The sequence below is a fragment of the Acinonyx jubatus genome, chromosome B1 (assembly GCF_027475565.1).
Source record: "Acinonyx jubatus isolate Ajub_Pintada_27869175 chromosome B1, VMU_Ajub_asm_v1.0, whole genome shotgun sequence".
Classification (NCBI taxonomy): Eukaryota; Metazoa; Chordata; class Mammalia; order Carnivora; family Felidae; genus Acinonyx; species Acinonyx jubatus.
In genome coordinates, this window is record NC_069382.1 from 48,430,279 (window position 1) to 48,445,665 (window position 15,387).

A 15,387-nucleotide genomic window follows, 5' to 3' on the forward strand; every position below is an offset into this window, starting at 1 on the left:
TCATATATTTGCTCTCCTTTCTTCAGATTATACTTGAATGCCAAGGGACCCTTTGAGTTCCAGCTCAATGGAACTTCTCAAAAACCTCTGTTTGTGTACTTCATTTCCACCCTACACATAAACATTTCAACTGGAATTAGCTTGTTTCTTTGTTGACCGCCATATTATCCTTCTATCGTGTTCTACACAGGTCTGGCTGTCTCACTAGCTAATAACCTACTTAAGTCAAGTTCTATGTCTTGTTAATCTTTGTAACCACCACAGGATCTAACTCAAAATGATGCAGATGGCAGGCATTCAGTAGATATTGTCAAATTGAATATAATTTAAACTAGGTCATCAATTCAGGTCCAACTTTTTAAAAAGTCACATTCCTTGAGATAAGCTGGAGACATTTGCAAACAGCCAGTCCAAATAGGAAACAACATCAAATAAGAAATTATTTAAAATATAAACTTTTTTATGGGGCGCCTGGGTGGCGCAGTCGGTTAAGCGTCCGACTTCAGCCGGGTCACGATCTCGCGGTCCGTGAGTTCGAGCCCCGCGTCAGGCTCTGGGCTGATGGCTCAGAGCCTGGAGCCTGTTTCCGATTCTGTGTCTCCCTCTCTCTCTGCCCCTCCCCCGTTCATGCTCTGTCTCTCTCTGTCCCAAAAATAAATAAACGTTGAAAAAAAAATTTAAAAAAAATAAATAAAATATAAACTTTTTTAAATTTTAAAAATCAAAAAAAGTAATGTATTTTGTTTGGGAAGTAATAATGAGTGACTTTTTTCTTCTACTTTTTAGTGTTTTCCTAATTTACTTAAAGATGGGTGTGCTTATTCATAACAAAAGTTAACTTTTAAATGAATAAATCAGAAAACAGGAATTATATTATCATTATGTTTAATCCACTAGATGCTCTTTTTCAAAATAGTATTAAGACAAATACATTGTTTCTTCAGCCTGAAAAAATCATTCACCAGTTTTCTGGCTCAACTGGCTGAAAATTCTACCTGAGTGAAACATATGTTCAGTCAAGCTCTGACAGACAGAAGCCAAGCATCTAAAAGTCAGTCGGAGTGCCTGGGTGGCTCAGTCAGTTAAGCATCCAACTTCAGCTCAGGTCATGATTTCACAGTTTGTGAATTCAAGAACCATGTCAAGCTCTGTGCTGACAGCTCAGAGCCTGAGCCTGCTTTGGATTCTGTGTCTCCCTTTCTCTCTGCCCCTCCCCCACTAATGCTCTGTCTGTCTCTCTCTCTCAAAAATAAATAAACATTAAAAATTTTTTTTAAAAATAAATAAAAGTCAGTCAACCCACAGCACATCTGGCCAGCATCCCTATCTCCAGCTGATCCTTGGGATTAACCCTAGTCCCAGATCCCATTGAGATGAATTATCAGTGTGGCTCTAGTTTTATTATTTGGAATCTTTTCAAAGTGAAACTTCAAGAAACACCTCTATTCTTATTTGAGGAGCCTTCATCTTGATCTCTGTCCTTAGGAATGTCTAAAGTTGTCATTCAAATAAGATCTTAACTTCTCAATCTAGCATAAAAACTCTTCACCACCTGGTGCAATCTGCCCATTCAGCTTCATCTCTGGGGGCTTTCTGGAAACAAGTTTCTCAGTGTGACTGGTAGACCATCTGTAACAGAATCACCTGGTTTCTGGTCATGTTGCAGACTGCTAAGCCCATGTACTGATGCAGAATTGAAAACAAATTTCCCAGGTGATGTTCTGGTCCACAAAAGCTAGACAAAAGCTTGAAAGTCAATGCTCCAAAGCCAGAACTGCTCACTGTTCCTCTAACATAGCACATAGTTTTCTGCTCTCCACCTAGAACATCTTTATTCCTCCTTTGTTGATGCCTGCTAATTTTTCTAAACCTAGCTTAAATGTCACCTGCCCCACGAAGTCTTCACTGTCCCTCTGATATGGACTGAATGTTTATGTCCCCCCAAAATTTGTATGTTAAAGTCATAATCCCCAGTGTGGCTGTATTTAGAGAGGGGGACTCTAAGGAAGTCGTTAAGGTCAAATAAGTTCATAAGGATGAGGCCCTAATCGGATAGGATTCATGTCCTTGTGGGAAAAGACACCAGAGCTCTCGCTCAATATATATATATCTGTCTCTCTCTCTCTCTCTCTCCCCCCATAGCATGTATACAAAGAATTGGTTATATGAGCACATAGTGAGATGGTGGCCACCTGCAAGCCAAGAAAAGAGACCTCAGAACGAAACTTACCTTGCCAACACATGGATCTTGAATTTCCCAACTTCCAGAACAGAGAGAAAACAAATTCCCTTTGTTTAAACCACCCAATCAACAGTATTTTACTACGGATTAAATTATTTCCTCAACTGGTCCCTCTCACCTAACACTTTGTACTATAATAAGCTGGATTCTTATCTGGATTCTGGCCTCTAATGGATGGGAGCTTCTCCAGGACAGGGATGCCCTGGCAGCCAGCAGAGTCCTGTTGGAGCTGAGCACAGGAGAGGTGATGTAAGACTGGAGGGAAGTTAGGGCCAGGTCCGCAGGGTATCAAGGAGCACTCTAAAGGATAAAAACACAATGTGCTGGCAAGGTCATGAACTTAAAAATCCAAAAGACTGTGTCTAAATCCTGTACTCATCCTTACTGGCTATATGACCCAAGGAGGCCACTTAAGCTTCCCTGAATCTCCCATTTCTACATGTGAAAAATGAGGATGGTACCACTTACTTTTCAGGTGTGGTTGCCAGATACAACGCAGGAATGTCTGGTTAAATTTAAATTTCAAAACAATAACATTTTTAAAAAATTAATTGTTTTTTAAGTTTATTTATTTTTGAGAGAGAGAGAGAGAGTAGGGGAGGGGCAGAGAGAGAGTGAGAGAATCCCAAGCAGGCTCCACACTGTTAGCACAGAGCCCAATGTGGGACTTGAACTCATGAACCATGAGATCATGACCTGAGCCAAAATCAAGAGTTGAACACTCAACTGAGCCACCCAGGTGAGCCACCTCAATAACATTTTTTTTACTATAAGTATGTTCTATGCAATATTGGGGACATACTTTTACTATGAAAAATTATTTATTATTTATATAAAATTCAAATTTCACCTGGCATCCTGTATTTTATTTGCTAAATCCAGAACTTACCCAGGGATATTGTGAGGTTTAAATAAAATGATTACAAGGGCCTGTCATCCTCACACCTGCAGAAGGAACTCGGTGATAGCATGTAATAAACAGAAACCATTAACATTACTTGAGTGAGAGCATGTCAGAACCATCTGTCTTAGGGGTTCAAAATTTAGCTCTGGCCAAAAACAATTATTTGAGATTTCTTAACATGCCTAGAAGTAGAACGTGAACTCATTTTAAATATATCACATAAGTAGCTTTCAATTATAACTTTATCTTTTGCAGGTTCTGCCCCAGAAACTTTGTAATCCAACAGTTTTGAAGTGTCTAAAATCTCCCCATGTAATGAATGGGAATAATCATTCTCTCCCAAAATGCCTTGGCTTTGATGATAGAGTGTGTCAGACATATCTGACTCGAATGACAATTGACTAAATCATTGTTTCTGCTCAATTAACTTACAGCCCCGGGTAGTGTTCTGAGCTTCTGTCTCCTGACAACACCTCCCCCCACCATCAACAACCTTGAATCTTACCCCAAGGCTTCACTCCAAGAATAGAATACATCTTCCTTTCACAGATGACACCTGGAGCAAACAAAAAAAAATTATCAATTAACAGAGAAATCATATAAAACTTAATACAGATATACTTTCCTCTAGCAGCACCAAACAAGATGTGACAAATTCCACCAGGCCCGTTGTACTGCCCTTCCTCAGTTTTTTCTGCCCTCTTTCCAGGATACATGGCTGGACAGCCAGAGAAAGGATCTCCCAGTTTCCCTTACTAGCCCATGGGACTTGTTCTAGCCCATGGGTTGTAGTTGAAAGTGATGTGTGCAACTTCCACGTCACTTGTTGACAATGGCATCTGCCAGCCTGGGCTCCTAACAGTCATGGTGCAGAGGCCACCTACCTACCTTGGACCTTAGTATGAAAGAAGAATAAATTTCTGTGTTCTTGAAGCCACTAAATGTTCTTGGGTGGCTTTGTTACATTAGCCTAGCCTTTATTCTAACTATGACAAAGTTCATGTAACTTATTTGCCTCATATTGCTTACTGGAATGAAATCCAAATGCCTTGACCAAGGCCTTTAGGACCTGGCATGAACAGCAGCTCCTCCATGACTCTGCAAACGTGATCCTGTTTATTCTGCATCTGCCTCCTTGTGACTCCTCCCAGGAAGGTGTCACCTGCTGCTGTAGACTGAATGTGTGTGTCCCCCCAAAACTCACATGTTGAGGCCCAAATCCCCAATGTGGTTGTGTTTAGAGTTGGACCCTTTGGGAGTAATTGGATTTGGATGAAGCCCCCATGATGGGATTTGTGTATTTGTAAGAAAATGAAGAGGCCAAAGGTCTCTCTCCCCCATTTGAGAACACAGCAAGAAGACATCCCTCTGGGGGAGCCTGGGTGGCTCAGTCATTTGAGCATTGACTTCGGCTCAGGTCATGATCTCACGGTTCATGAGTTCTAGCCCTGCGCTGGGCTTGCTGCTGTCAGCTTAGAGCCTGCTTTGGATCCTCTGTCCCCCTCTCTCTCTGCCCCTCCCTTGCTCAAGCTCTCTCTCAAAAATAAACAAAACATTAAAAACAAAAGAAGACATCCTTCTGCAATCCAGGAAGAGGGCCCTCACCAGAACCCAAACACACCGGCACTGATCTCAGACTTCCAGAACTGTGAGAACTGTTTGTTTAAGCCACCTGGTAATGGTTTTTGTTACAGCAGCCTGAGCAAACAAAGACAGTAGGCCACTCTAAGTATCTCACCCCCATACCCTACCCCTCTATTTATTTCCTCCTTGGCATTGATCATACTCTATAATTGTCTTATTATGGTACTTGTTCGTTGGCTCTGTCACTGCACAGGTTACCTGACAGCAGCAATGTTACTTCTCTTGTCCCCCGTACATCCCCAGCACCTGGAGTAATGCCTGACCCAGAGGGGTGCTCCCTAAACATGTGTCAGAATAAGGAATTGTTGGTTATTTAGATTCAGATATAGACAAAATACGTCTAGAGAACCAGCATGGCTTAGAAGACAGCTTTCAGGGAAGAAGAGATTTCAGGGCCACCCACAGACTTCATCTCTGAAGAGTTTTGTGAGGGTTAATATGAGGCATCACCTTGACTGGGCCACAGGGTGCTCAGATATTTGGTCACACAGCATTTCTCAGGGTGTCTGTGAGGGCGTTTCTAGATGAGATTGACATATAAATCAGTAGACTGAGTAAAGCAGATTGCCCTCCTCAGTGTGAGTGGGCCTGTTGGAGCCCTGAATAGCATAAAAAGCAGACGAAGTGAGAATTTACAATCTTTGCCCAACTGCTGAGGGGGACATCAGTCTTCTCCTGCCCTCAGACTAAGACTTACACCATGAGCCTTCCTGGCTCTTCATACTCAAACTTTCACTGGTTCTCCCGGGTCTCCAGCTTGCTGACTGCAGATCATGGGGCTTCTGAGTTTTCATAATCACATGAACCATTTTCTTATTATAATAAATCCTCCCCCCTCACATATATATTGTCCTATTGCTTTTGTTTCTCTGAAGAACTCTAACACAAGTTGGGGGGGGGGGGTTGTTGTTGTTGTTGTTGTTTCTTGAGGGGGGGGCACAAGTGAGTGAGGGGCAGAGAGAGAGAGAGAATCCCAGGAGGAGTAGAGAGAGAGGGGGAGAGAGAGAGAAGTGGGGCTCACCCGCAGCAGGGCTCATGTTTTACCCGTGGCAGGCTCGAACTCACCCAAAACAGGCCTCTAACTCACAAACCGTGAGATCATGACCTGAGCCGAAGTCAGTTGCTTAACTGAACCACCCAGGTGCCCTAACACAAGTTTTGACAGGATAAGCAGCACCTGATACAGGTCCAGACCTGAGGAGTGGGGAGAGGCAGTGGTGGCTTTTCCTCAAATCCATCTGAACCCAGACATCTTGGTGGCAAGTGTATCTCCTGCGAGAAAGAACTCTGATGAATTAAACGAGTGCTTACCTTATCTGTCATCCCTGGGGACCCCAGCAACATTGCTGTGAGACCCATCTGTTAGTCTTACCTCACAGACAAATGCAAGGCACCTGCAAAACTGAGGCCTAAAAGGGGCATGGCCTTGATCTGAGAGTGGTGGAGGGAGCAGACAGCTCAGGCAGGGCTCTGGGCAGGCGGGGAGTGGGGGCCCAGTCCAAAGCAGCGGTGCAGTGAGCCACAATCTAGAAGTGTCTCCGCACATGAGGGCTTCAGGTTGCTCTTTGGGGGTCCCCAGGAAGACGAAGGGAAGGGGACTCCTGGAGGAGCTCTACACAGGCACTATTTGTGAGGAACAGCTATGAATGCTGATGAGATCCCCTGGAGAGTCAAAGCCTGGTGAGATTCTGTCCATGTGTGTGAGTGGCGTTGGTGATATAAAATTGAACCACCACTTTAATACATACCAGCAAAGGTTATAGCATAACCATAAAGGTTAAGAGCTTGAATCTTTTGGAAGAAGGAAGGAAAAAGGAAATTCACTGGGAATCTCCTAATAGAAAAATATGTTTTCCCTTTTTGGGGGACAATAAACACATATATCACTGCCTGTACCACACCCTTGTTAACAGCTTGCTGGCATCAGGCATTTTGAACAGTTGAAACGTTAAGGTAGTCAAAACAAGCATTAGTTAACATCAGCATCCTCTATTGTCAAAATACTTTTTATTGCTATAAAGTTTATGTGCATTTAAAATTAAGTAGAGATTGGGGCACCTGGGTGGCTCAGTCAGTTAAGCATCCAACTTTGGCTCAGGTCATGATATCGTGTTTCGTGGGTTCCGGCCCAGCATTGGGCTCTGTGCTGATGGCTCAAAGCCTGGAGCCTGCTTTAGATTCTCTGTGTGTGTGTGTCTCTCTCTGCCCTCCCCCACTCACACTCTGTCTCTGTCTCTCTCTCAAAAATAAATAAACATTAAAAATAATTTTAAAAATTGAGTAGAGATATTGGAGGGACCATCCGTGTAGTCCAAGAAATTTACATTTAATTAATCCTCACACCAAACCTGTTTGGTTTGTTGATCCCAATTTAGAGATAAAAAAACTGAGGCTCAGGAAGATGAATGTGTAGCCCAAGCCACATGCTAGTAAAAGCAGAATAGAGATTAAACCTAGGACTGACAAACTCCAAAGGTCTGTGCCAATTTCCCCCACACACATTTTCCCTCCAGATCAACTAGCCCCACCTTCTCATTCTACAGAAGAAAAGTCTAATACCTCTTAAAATAGATGACTCAGGAAGGTAATACGGCCAGTGAGTACCCAAGGTGGTTCAAAAGTGCAGGCGTCTATCCTATTCAGGGCATCAGTGTCCTCCAGCCATAGGACAGCAGGAACACACCTATAGAAGGAGTTGGGTTTATTGCACCTGGCAGCAAGTGGAAACACACACCATGGGAGACTGTGGGGCATCCCCATGAGAGGATGTATAGAATCATAGGACTGGGGTTTGTGTTAGGGGATTTAGGGTAGGTATAAGTAAGCAAGGCTTCACCCTGGACTGAATACTGTCAGGAAGCATGGGTAATTCTATGGGTATTTTAATAAACCTTACCTAAGAGAAGGGAAGGTAGACTGAGGCTAAAGCTCTAAGTGGTAAGGATGCAGCAGGCACTTACAGTAGCTGGGAGATGGGGGCATTAGTCTTCTATTGCTTTGTAACAAATGACCATAAACTTAGTGGTGTAGAACAACACGTATGTATTATCACAGTTTCTGTAGGTCAGGGTCAGCACACCAAGGTATGGTCTCACCAGGTGAGGGCTGCCATTCTCTTTAAGGTTCAGGATCTTCCTTCCAGCTCACTGGCTGTTAGCAGAATCTATTTCCTTGCAAGAGAGGACTCAGGTCACCATTTCCCTTCCAGCTGTTGCTGGGAATAGCTCTCAGATCTTGAGGCTCCCTGCGGTCTCTGCCAGGTGCAGTTTTCATAAGGCAGCTCCCAACATGGATGTTGGCTTTCTTTCAGGTCGGCCAGAGTGTGTCCCTGACCTTTTCTTCTAGAGTCAGACAGAGAAAACTCTCTGCTTTTGAAAGTCTCATGGAATTACATCAGGACTACAGAAGATCTCCATTTTAAGGTCAACTGATTTGGGACTTCAATCACATGTGTAAAAATCCCTTCACAACAGTACCTAGGTTAGTGTTTGCTGAATACTGAAGGAAAATGTGTGTGCACCAGGGGCTGAGAATTCTGCCTCTAAGTGAGGGAGCTTGGACTTCTGCCTACCACCGGCAGGGATGGGGTTTGTATTTTATGGCTTGGACAATGTGCTATCTGTGTCAACACGTGAATACAGAATGCCCTTTCTTTTTCTTGGAGGGAAGGTGCTAATCACACCCAAGAGGCAAAATGGACAGAGTATGATGGGCAGTTTCCAGTAGAGAAAACCCAAGTAGCCAACAGACACATGAAAAAATGAATTAACGTCTCTAGCAATGAAGAATATGCAAAGTAAAACAACAGTGAGATGCCCTCAACCATCAGATTGGCAAAACATGTGAAATCTGATGATGAAGAGGCTAGCAAAGACGAAGAAAGCCAGGGAACACCATATACTCACAGAGGAGTATGCATTGTTATGACGTTAGGAAGCTATCTGACATTATCTAGCCCAGCTGAAAATGTACAATGCAAATTTAAAATCTATAAATGCCATAAAGAACCTCTAACATGTGCACAAAACACATGTACAAGAATGTTGATTGTATGTGATAGAATCAAAACAAGTCCAAAAAAAATGGAAATAACCTAATGCCCACCCACAGGAGAATGAATGGGTCAATTACGTTATATTCAGACATTGCAACACCATCTGGCATTTAAAAATGAAAGCGCCAGAGCTACATCTATCAACTCTAAATAAATCCCAGAAACAACTTCCAGCAAAAGAGCCAAGATACAGTGTGACATTTCCAACAAGACATCATTTATATCAACTTTTACAATGGGCATAACAATGTTTTATAATTTTTATGGGTACATAGCATATGTGGCAAAAATATAAAAAACATAGACGGAAATGATAAAGGCTGAATTCATGAGTATGATCCCCTCTGGGGAGCGAGGGAGGGAGAGGAAATATATCTGAGAAGAGTACACAGGAGGCCTCCATTATATCTATAACGTGTAATTTCTTTTAAAGAATTCTCCTGCAAATATGGCTTAATATGAAGATTCGATGAAGCTGGATAATGGGTATGTGGGTTTTCATTATACTATTTTGTATCCATCTCTCTAAGTTTGAAACAATAAAGTTGCTCTTTGATTTGAGTGGGAAGAGGCAAGATCATTTTTTTGAAGCGTATGAGAGCAGCAGAAAGAGCAATGCAGCAACCAGGAGAATGGGTCAAAACCAGGGCCACAGGGAAGAGGAGTAGTAAAAGGGTGTGGAGGTGAGATCAAGACACTTGGCCTCTTTAGGTGCATTGGCAAGAAGCAGCAAGCATCAAATCAGAGCCCATAGGACATGGTATGAGGGCAAGGTCACTTCCAAAGAGTGGGGAAACCTGTCTACACTTTGCACAGGGTTTGTGTGTAAGGGTGCATCTATGCTCATGGCTGCATGATGCATACTGTGTGTACGTGGGGGGAGGGACTGTGTGTGAACTCATCAGAATAAAGTTTACGGCTGCCTTAGACACAACCCTAACTTTAAAACCTAGAGAAACATCTACATGTGAATTGGCAGCTGAAGCTTCTGTGCCTTGAGCCAACAGCCTTTGTCAACATTGACAAAAAGAATTGGAGACCCTGGGGAGAGGCAGGAGCTCTTTTTTGCTACCTTGAATTCCACACTCTGCTCATTGAAAGCTGCCTTAAGATACCTCTATATCACAATGGAGAATTACTCGGCAATCAAAAAGAATGAAATCTCGCCATTTGCAATTACGTGGATGGAACTGGAGGGTATTATGCTAAGTGAAATTAGTCAGTCAGAGAAGGACAAATATATGACTTCACTCATATGAGGACTTTAAGACACAGAACAGATGAACACAAGGAAAGGGAAGCAAAAATAATAAAAAACAGGGAGGGGGACAAAAACGTAAGAGACTCTTAAATATGGAGAACAAACAGGGTTACTGGAGGGGTTGTGGGAGGGGGGATGGGCTATATGGGTAAGGGGCATTAAGGAATCTACTCCTGAAATTATTGTTGTACTATATGCTAACTTGGATGTAAATTTTTAAAAACTTAAAAAATGTAAAAGTTAAAAAATTAAAGAATAAATAAAATTAGGGATGCTTGAGTGGCTTGGTCGGTTAAGATTCTAACTCTTGGTTTCAGCTCAGGTTATGATTTCATGGTTCCTGGATTTGAGCCTCGCATCAGGCTCCATGCTGACAGTGTGGGGCATGCTTGGTGTTCTTTCTCCCTCTCTCTCTGCCCCTCACCTGCTTGTGCTCCCTTTCTCTCTCTCTCAAAATAAATAAATAAACTTAAAAAAAAAAAAGATACCTCTACATCATTCTTCAATGCCTCAGTTCATGTTTTTGTCAGTTTGGGGAGCTAATTAGTTCCACAAACCCAAGAAAATTCCATCTTCATTTCACAGTCCCAGTGTAGTAAGTATGGGCTGGACAAGTGACCACACAGGATCTCGGAGAAATTAAGCCATTTTTTTTTCTGTTGTTTCTTTTTCTTTATGATACCATCTGCAGGGACATGCTACCATGAAAATTATGACTCCCTGAAATGAGGATTCTTCTGTCTACTGAACTGCTCTCTGAATTCCCAACATATAATCATATCTGAACAGCAAGGTCATATTGCTCACCCAGTAACTCCTTCTTGGAGTCTGCTTCCCTGAAAAGTAACTCCCTCAGCCATGACTCAGCATAATCTCAAGGGAAAAGGTACTCAGTACAACAATAGCCTTCTCTCACTCTTGGTGTCTTGTAAAAGCAGAACCATGGCACACACAGAAGAAAAAGAACGGTGACTCACATTTGCTTTCTCCTGGCACACTCTACTCAGACAAAATGTGTTCCTGCAGAACAATAGGGAAAAAGTATTAACTGGTTTAAGTATGAGTAACCATTTTAACAGAGAAAGATTTCCAACCCATCCAATCTAAAGAGTAGTCTGGGGTCCCCAAACAATAGGCATCAGATAACATGCAGAAAAACACAAAATAAGGAGACAAAAGGGGGAAAGAGCCACAACACACACACACACACACACACACACACCAAAAAGAAAGAGAAAAGAGAGACTACATCCAAGAAAGCAAGGTATAGTATGCACAGCAGTAGCAAAAAGCTTGGAGGAGAAATGAGGGGGGAGAAATGAATGACAGGTAAGACTTGGGAGGAAATAAAAAGAACAGTAAGGGTCAGCCAGACACAGCCAATAGAGACAGACATGTGGAGACAAATGCAAAAACACAAAAACCAATAGGCAAAACGACTACTGGCAGAGGTTCTGTCTTAGCCCAAAATCATTAGTCAAAATCCTTGGTGACGAGTGTGTCATTGAAGTGACCATCTTTTAAGGAAAGACTGCAGGTGAAAGTCTCTAAGGTCTAATTGCATCCACCCTGGGTCTCCAGTAAGCTACTCCCCATGGGAAAGTCTGGATAGAGAGCCCTTGGCCTCATGCATCCAAATGAATCTTGCACAAGTATTCACACCCTTAAGGAAGAGCAGGTAATTAGCTATAGGTAACATCAGACCATTGCACTTCAGGGTAATGTCAGATGTTCTTTCCCACCCACACTCTGCCCTTTGTACCAGTAAGCACACACCCTCAGAAGGTTCCAATGAGCACCATCAGAGATAGCGATGTGACAACCCTAAAGGTGGCATGTGGGTGGGAATGTGGAACATAACGCAGAGTTTTAGGGATATTTTTCTTCAGTGATTAGCAGGTTTTTGGAAACACTCTGTTTTCTAAGCTCTATATTGCTGATAAATACAGAGGTTGCCTGCTATAGTCTGGTTGCTAATCTCAATCTTTTCCTGGCTTAACCATAATATACTCTAAAGCTATAATTGGTTGCTTAAAAAAAAACCCTCATTTGGAGAACACTCAACAGTCTTCATAATGTATTCATACACATTGATTAAGGGATGTTCACAGAAACTCTTTAAAGAAGGTATGGCTAAATCTGATTTTCCTCACCCTACAAAAAGAAGCCCAGAAGAAATGCATTGAAGAAACTCATCTGAGGTTTCACAACCTAGCATAGCAGAGATAAGACTTGGATTTATGTCCCTCCTCCCCAACCAGTTCCATCCACTTTTCTGTCACCTTGGCTGTATCCATGGGGTGGCAGAGCTTCAATTCTCACACATTTTCCTTCCATTTGCTTCAAATCTTTGTTATTTTAATTAAATCATGATAATATTTGAGTCCCTACCTGGATCTCATCATCCTTCCTCCCTTCCAGAAATTACCACTCTCTTGAACTCAGAATTTGTCATTTCTGTCATTTTGATAGTTTTCTTACTTGAGTATCTACACATAAATATCAAAGAGCATTGTTTTGCAGATTTGGAAGTCTTTTATATTATTCTGCAACTTGTTTTTTCCTTTCTAGAACGGTCTTGAGCTTTGTCCATGTATTAACTCTAATTCATTTAAACTATTTAGTATTCCATGGCCTCACCTCTTTTCAACAGCTAAAGACTTGCTAAAAGTCCAGTGTCTGCCTTCTTTCCATCCTCCTCCTCAGGACTGAGTGTCAGATTTTGGAGCCAGATGGGTTCAGTGATCACTCCTGTGCTTCCAGTGGGCCAATCCCTTACTACGTTACAGCTTTCACTAATTTCCATCCGGTTTCTCGAGTGATTACATTAATGGGACTGTTGATATAGTAATTTCACTGCTATCTTCATAATTAGTTCTCAGTGGAAATTGTTATTGTCTTGATCCTTCTCAGTAGGAAGAAGCCGAGATGGAACTCTGGGAATAGAGCTTTTTGAAACTACATGAAGCAGGAACTTTGAGATGGGACCTTTGACTAATTCCTACTCAAGAAGACCACAAGACAGGTAAATAAAAGTAAAGTGAAAGTTGTGGTTTGAGCATATTGATGAGGCATGTATAGGGATGTCTTCTTCTAAAAATATTCTTATAAAAAACTTAGACATCATTATCTGATTGCTCATATTTTTGGGAAAACCCTAAGAATCATATGGCATAACAATGGAATAAAATGGTGTATGTTGAACTCCTAAGATAGATGGTCATGAGAGCTGCTCATTGTCTGTTTACCTCTACTGCAGCACTTACTGTTATACGATAGCAATTCAAAACTCATCTCTCCTATAACAACTGTACGTTCCATGATGGTAAAATTCATGTAATTCATCCCAAGAGCCTGGCACATATCAGATGTCCCATTTATCAAATGAACTATTTAGTAAATGAAGAAAAAGTAGCACAAGGGACGCCTGGGTGGCTCAGTCGGTTGATCATTCCACTTCAGCTCAGGTCATGATCTCGCGGTTCGGGAGTTTGAGCCCCACGTCCGGCTCTATGCTGACAGCTCAGAGCCTGGAGCCTGCTTCAGATTCTGTGTCCCCCTCTCTCAGGCCCACTCCTGCTTTTGCTCTGTCTCTCTCTGTCTTTCAAAAATAAATAAACATTAAAAAAATTAAAAAAAAAAAAAGAAAAAGTAGCACGAGTGAAGTCCTTTACTATGTAAAAATCTCCCCAAAGCTGTCATGTAAAAAGGAACTACAGTAAGCTACCTAAATTGTTACAGAAATCAGCTCAAATATGGCAGGAAGGGGTAGAAGCACATCTACAGATGTGATGAAGCAAAGTTCATTCTTTCTGCAAACACCAGACAAGTGTTTTCTAAGCCCAGTGCAGGACCTTAGGAGGAACAGAAAGGGCCTAAACATAAGGTAATGAAGGAAATCTTTACTGAACATCTATGCTGTAATCTTATTTATACTGGATATAATATTTACCAAACAGAAAAGCAAGTGCAATCTCCATTTTACTCGCAAGGATACCAAATCACAGAGAGCCTGCCTTATACAACCACTATTACTTAGCTAATCAGCAGTAGACCCAAGATTCAAGCTCAGTTCCATCTGACCTGAATGCCAGTGCTTTCCATAGCAAACATGGTGTCTCTCCAAGGTAAGAAATGATCCTTGACTTTGAGAAGATTATGGTCTAATAGAGGAGATCATTTTGGTTTGATACAAAAATATGTATTATGATGACTAAATAGAAAAGAAACACAGGGGCGCCTAGGTGGCGCAGTCGGTTAAGCGTCCGACTTCAGCCAGGTCACGATCTCGCGGTCCGTGAGTTCGACCCCCGCATCAGGTTCTGGGCTGATGGCTCAGAGCCTGGAGCCTGTTTCCGATTCTGTATCTCCCTCTCTCTCTGCCCCTCCCCCGTTCATGCTGTGTCTCTCTCTGTCCCAAAAATAAATAAACGTTGAAAAAAAAAAAGAAACAGAGAGATTGAGATTTCAATACTCCTTATAACCAGGTGAAGCTTAGTCTATTAATTTTCTCCTACTATTTTTTTCTACATTCTAGAAAAACACCATTTAAATGTTTTCATTTCTTCTATTTTCCTCTACCTGGGATGCTTTTTTTTTACTAACTCTACCTGACCACATGTTTTGAAGGCTTTTCATGGGTATTTTCACTTTTGGATCACCCAGAATCAGAACCTCCGTCCAACATTGAAGTTGGGGAATTACCAACTTCACAAATTTTAGTGAGAAGCAGAGCCCACCTCCCACTATAGAGGCTGCAAGTGCCAATTGGTTACCTTTCTAGTCTCCCCTGCAACTAAGTCATGGCCACACAGCCCAAGTTCTGACAATCAGATATACTCACTCTAGACTTTGAAACGGTGGCAAGTGAGGTAGACTCAAGAACCACAGATGATTCTGTCTGGAATTTAAACAAGATTGAAGTTCTAGAGTTCTAGAATGGTGCAGTGCTAGTGGTGGCTGCCTGTGTTTGGAGCCAGTGGTTCTGGTGCTGCACAGGGGGCCCTGTGCTTAGCAGACCACCAAAGGGGCCCTCCCCAGTCTACTCTGTATTGCAATGTACTGGGGTCTTATTCCTTGATCTTGGCCTGGTGGCCTCTGAGCCCACGTCTATATCCCTCTAGCACTTCAATGGACTAGCCAATATATTTCTCTTTTTCTTTAGTGTTTTTATTTTTGAGAGAGAGCATAAGGGGGGAAGGGCGGGGGGGGGGGGGGGGACAGAGGATCCAAAGTGGGCTCTGTGCTGACAGCAGACAGCCCAGTGCAGAGCTCAAACTCAC

The 15,387-nt window shown here is 42.3% G+C and overlaps 1 long non-coding RNA gene across 2 annotated transcripts in view; it reads right to left on the reverse strand.

Annotated features, from left to right (window-relative positions):
• The window catches only part of LOC106983019 (uncharacterized), a 52,700-nt gene extending 37,696 nt beyond the window's left edge, over positions 1-15,004 (reverse strand). The window contains exons 1-4 of one of the 2 annotated variants that reach the window (XR_003422388.2): positions 14,949-15,004; positions 11,083-11,125; positions 5,968-6,062; positions 3,652-3,702 (exon numbers count right to left, since the gene is read on the reverse strand). This is a non-coding gene — a long non-coding RNA (uncharacterized LOC106983019). Of the gene's footprint in view, positions 1-3,651; positions 3,703-5,967; positions 6,063-11,082; positions 11,126-14,880 lie in introns of both variants that reach the window. The other variant, XR_008296001.1, reaches the window with a different exon arrangement.
• Positions 15,005-15,387: the final 383 nt, after the last annotated feature.